Raw genomic sequence first — 5501 nt, forward strand, 5'->3', positions numbered from 1 at the left:
TATTATTCAAACCTAAGAGGGTTTATTCTCTAACAAGGAACTTTTACATTAGTATGTCATATTGTGGGTACCATCCCCATCAGATTTTTCTATTTGATCAAGGGTTTCCCTTGTTAGCATATAAGGCATTGTCATATTTTTCTATAGTTGTTGAATATACTATTTATATATTTCATAATTAATAAAGAAATTGAGAGTTGTTTCAAAAGAATATAACTAATTCTCCCCACCCTCTTCCATCTTAGTTATCTTGGTGGACTTCACTTTCTAATAGTTTAAAGCATAATGGGTTCAATCACAAAGGAAACTGTGCAGGACTTCACTTAATTTGAACAGTTTAAAGTAGAATGGGTTCAATCACAGAGGAAATAGTGTAGCTAAGCACATTTGAGATGATTTAGTGCTGGAATGAGTGACCTCTCGAGAAATCCCAATGCTTCACCTCTATGAGCATCACTTAGATGCAATGTATGCTAAGTGTTCCATTTATTCTTATAAGAGACAGATTTATTTGAATCACTACTCATTAAACATGGGTCAATAAATTAGACTCAAAAACTACACATTTAAATCCTAATAATTGTACTGCAATTTAACTTGCTATGAAAAATATCTTGTACCTATTAAACTATGATTCTGCGAATTTAATTATAAATGTATTAATTTATTTTTAAACATTTATTCTTCATCAAGACAATTACAAGAAAAGGACATAATCTGTAGAATACATAGTCGTCATATTTTTGAATTGGAAGACATGAATCCAAATGTATGCTAGACTATTGTCACTAAACACGAACATGAAATTGTGCACCAGCTTAAAACACTAATAATAATACTTATAATGATGATTCGACTTCAAGCATCTGTTGCATTTCATTATGGAAGCGTCTTGATGAAAATAGAGATGTCTTAATAATATAAATTAAGTATTGAAAATTATATTTGGCTTCCTTGTTACATAGTCACTGGAAAATTCCTTTATTTAAATAGAACAACCTTTAAACTTGGCTGCTAAACACCATCACACAATAAGCAACATGAATGCATTTGCAGTGCCGCGACACTGCTCAAAGGCAAAACTCTTTATACAGCCGCAAATCGTTCGAACGCTGATTTGTCTTTACATTCTCTATTACTCATCTTCTCAAGCATGAAACGTGAGTACACAAAAGGCTTGTAACGCCTTGGATTGTTATCGTCTACAAGCTCTTCAGGCGCCCAGATTTCCGTCTCCTCCGGAAATAAAGCGAAAAATGCAATGGACATTCGGTCTTTACAACCCTTACATACAACGCGATACTCTGCGCTGCGGTATCGCCCATTTGTCCACGCCTGCAAACATATCCACCACTCAATGCAAAATCTCATCAGATCCTAACTTTACAAGATAGAATTAAAATTGTAGGCGCTCATGAGAAAACTTAGTACCTTAAGTGAGTCACCCAGATTGATGACAAATGAATGAGGGAGCGGTTTGATGTTAAACCACTCTCCCTCCCGAGACTGAATCTGAAGCCCACCAACATCATCCTGGTAAAGAATTGTGAGACAAGCCGAATCTGTATGCGGGAGGAGCACCTCATCCCCAGGAGACATGTTTTCCAATGAATAACCGTTTATACGCAATACTTTTAGGCAGTTTTCGAAGTAGTTCTTGTGGAAAACCAGTACATCCAATCCCAGGCTTGCCAGAATCACCTTGATGACTTTTTGTGCAAGATCCGAGGCACACGAAGCGTACTCTGCCATCGCCTCACTGCAGGAATACAAACAATTAGCTATAGCCGAATGAAGAAGCAATAGGAGGAAAGTGAAACATGAATGACATACCACAAATTGGGGTTCTCTTCGTCGCAAAGCTTTGCATGCATTTGCTCAAATGCACCTGGACTGGTACAGTCTCGAATGTTAAAGGACTGATACTTTGTATTTTGATTCCGGTAGTAAGTATCGAATGGCTTACAACAGGAGGCTTTGTCTTTGACCTCCGTAGGCATGGACAATAAACTTCGGCTACCATTCTCAGCCTTCTGCAGAAGATCTACTGGAATTCCATGATTGACAATTTGGAAAAACCCCCATTCTTCGCAGGCCTTTCTGAGTTTAACGAGCTCCGGGTGATATTGTATATGGTTCGGTTCTTTGGCATCTAAGTTTAGTGGAAATTTTGAAATGTCCACTATAGGGAGAACCACTTCGGAAACAATGGATTCAACAGCCAAAGGCATTTTGTTGTTGCCGCAATAGCAGAGGAGAACAATGGGCAGTGTATTATCTCTTCACAATCAACTTCCTTGCATCAAAAAAGGTTTTCAAGAGGAGTCCTATTTTGGTCTAGCTTGGACATTACCTAGAAAATGATTCCCACCTCCATAATTGAAATCCTTTCTACAGTAAACGGACGAATTCCAGATGGAGTGGACTTTTATATCGAAGAAATGATGGATTCAAAGTAGGAATGTTCGTATACGTCGCATAAAACATTGTCAAGTAGTGCTCATAAGAGTTAAAGCCTCATTGATATTGACGACTGTATAACCAGTTTTCCTTGTATTTTCGTTGCTGCGACGGAGTTTGAGAAGCAATAATGCATCGGATGGATCGAGAGTCTAGGCCTGCCCGCAATGATGCATTGTAATTTCCACACGTTCTCATGGTTTGCCCTAGTCTTTGCCGTGCTCTTCGTCCATTACTGGTTTCAGAAATTTGATTCAATTTTAAGTTCCGTTATTATTTTTTAATCTTCTGGTTCATTAACGTATCTTATATTTTATCTCTATCTGATTTAGATATATGCTATATTATCGTGTCATGAGGATATTATACGCAGAGGGTGTACTTTATGCAATCGGAAATATGCTTTACAGTGATCGATATCATTTTTTGTTTATAGAAGAGTTAATATGCTTTGTTATTATAAGACGATTACTAATTTTATATGAAATGGAGTATGTAGTATGTTAATGTTTCTTAAGGTTACAACTATATTCTATTGTACCATTGTGCAAATGGTATCTATAGTTTCTAGTAGTATTATCATCATTGTCTTGATAGAGTTAGGTAATATTTGGACTATCTAGTAGGCATTGACCATGATATAAATGGACTATATCTTATGGATAACAATATTTCAAAATTTATTGAGCTTCTGTATTTTTCTTATCTATGCCACTAATTAATTATAATAATAAGAATGCGGACTACAAAATTAACATGTCTTACAATGACATCCAAGGTAATGTTGTTAGGACATCCCAAATACATTGTTATGTGTTCCTAATCTCTTCTAGGTTGGATTATCCATCATATATTAGTACTTGATGTGGTATGTGGTTATGTTTTCTTATATTATTCACTAATTATGATCTCCACACCTACAATGGACTAGTTGTTTCATTCTGCTTATGTTCACTTATAAATATGTTAGATCAATCTATCTTTTATCGTGGAGGATAATATGTGGTCATATGTGATAATTAGATGACCATATTAATAGGTTTCGATATAGTGTAATTTTATAACTAGATTGTGTGTCATTAGTGGTTTTAATATGTTAGAATTGTCAATTTTTACATGAAGTTGAATTCTACAATTTCGACAACCCTATGATTCTCTATTCAACTATGACATTAAGTGTATGATCTATTGGACACAATGAAACTAGATGATTATTTTTACTAGTTTGTGACTCTATACTAGGATTACATGGTCTATTAATATTAGTGTAGTTTATGTTCACTTATAAATATATTAGATATATACATATATACATGTATATATACATATATGTGTATATATGTATTTGTGTGTGTGTGTATATAATCACATTCTTAATCATAATTGATATGCAAATGATATTGATAACTAATAAAATTTAAAAGAGATAAGTCTCTATGGAAATACTCCTCTTAATAACACATATATAAAAGAGTAAGTTAACTTGAAACACATATAAAACTACAAGTTGTATTAATAATTAATGACAAATTTATTAAAATTTTAAATGGTATCAGAGAAAAGTTACAATCCTGAAACAGATAACATTTAAAGGATTATCACCCTTCACGTAGAGTAACTGAGTTCAGGAAACTCTTGTACTACATGTGGAATTAGATCGAGTCACGGTAAGATCTATATTTCTTGGGGCGAGGTCTGCTCACGAGCCCCTATTTGGAAATGAAAATAGTGATTTAGATGTTGACTTAGTTCACTGCGCTTCTTGGAGATGGATCGGGAGGCGATGATCTACAGGGAATCTGATGCAATGTGAGTCCTCAAAAGATCAGATTTGATCTACATAGAAAAGGTGGTAGTCAGATCAGTGGTTATTGTAAACAAAAGACACATTGATCCTGGCAAGTAGGATGTACAACGAATCATTGTGTCAATATTTTCCAAACTCGTATGAAGATCTTATGACATTCACACTATAGCGTTGGAGTGTTTCCTTGTCTTCACTACTTGCACCGCAGCGAAATTACTGGCTAAGAACTATGTTTGCACTAATGTTGAATCAGGTGAGTTCATGTCATGGTAGCAGAAAGATTGCAGGCACGACATGGATGCCAATTTTGAACCATAAGATCTATTCCATTTTGAATAGGGTTGATAATTTTTCATATGGGAACTGTCTTTCATGAAGATTGGAAACCGACCATCAAGATATTTGCGAGGTCACATATATTTTTTAGTTTGCCATCTTATTCACAAAAGACGTGTGCATTATTTAAGGGAGGCGTTGAGTTCGAGTGGAGGACAGAAGGGTAAATTGAAGTGGTAATGTAATACAAGTGGGGGTTGTTTTATGTAATTTGAGCATCATCCATAGGAGGAGTCCCAATTACCATGGCTTGGTGTTGGCATTGAATGTCCACTAGGGAAGGTAGTATTAATTAAACAGTGTTGTCATCACTACAAATACAGAGTAACATCCGTGTGTGCACTGTTCATAGGTCAGGCAAGTTCGCTCAGACATTTGGCTTCCATTCTCATGCAACAAATGCAACAGAGGCACAGAGAGGCATCAACATATTATTTCAGAGTACAACACTTACCATACAATGACTAGTAATAAAAGAAGAGGGAAGCCCCTTCTTGGTCTAACCCATTAACCAAAGTCTCATAAAACAAGAATAATAGTCTAAGAACATCTTGGTCAAACCAATCTCTTAAAATAAAGCTCACATCCACGAGGAAGGGTCCCTATATTTTATATATTCCAATTGCTTGTGTATGTCAATATTTTAATACCCAACGATGAGTATCCTTGACATGGAGACAACATGATTAAAGTGCAATCTATTAAAATGCAAACTAGTGACAATGATTTAGTACTAATAATTATTGCTAGAAATCACTATCTTATGACGAAGGATGTTGACTTGAATTTTCTCTTAAATAATAAGATAAGTATTTCTTTATTATTATATACTGAGTATTAATTGTATTTGTCTATTATATATATTATTTTATTTGTATTTTTATATGTATTATATAGA

The 5501-nt window shown here is 34.8% G+C and overlaps 1 pseudogene; it reads right to left on the reverse strand.

Annotated features, from left to right (window-relative positions):
- Positions 1-1086: 1086 nt before the first annotated feature.
- Positions 1087-2231, reverse strand: LOC149543716 (C4-beta,C20-epoxidase pseudogene; annotated as a pseudogene).
- Positions 2232-5501: the final 3270 nt, after the last annotated feature.

This window comes from Cupressus sempervirens, chromosome 8 (genome assembly GCF_028749045.1).
Source record: "Cupressus sempervirens isolate cs-2001-9-10 chromosome 8, ASM2874904v1, whole genome shotgun sequence".
NCBI classification, from domain to species: domain Eukaryota; kingdom Viridiplantae; phylum Streptophyta; class Pinopsida; order Cupressales; family Cupressaceae; genus Cupressus; species Cupressus sempervirens.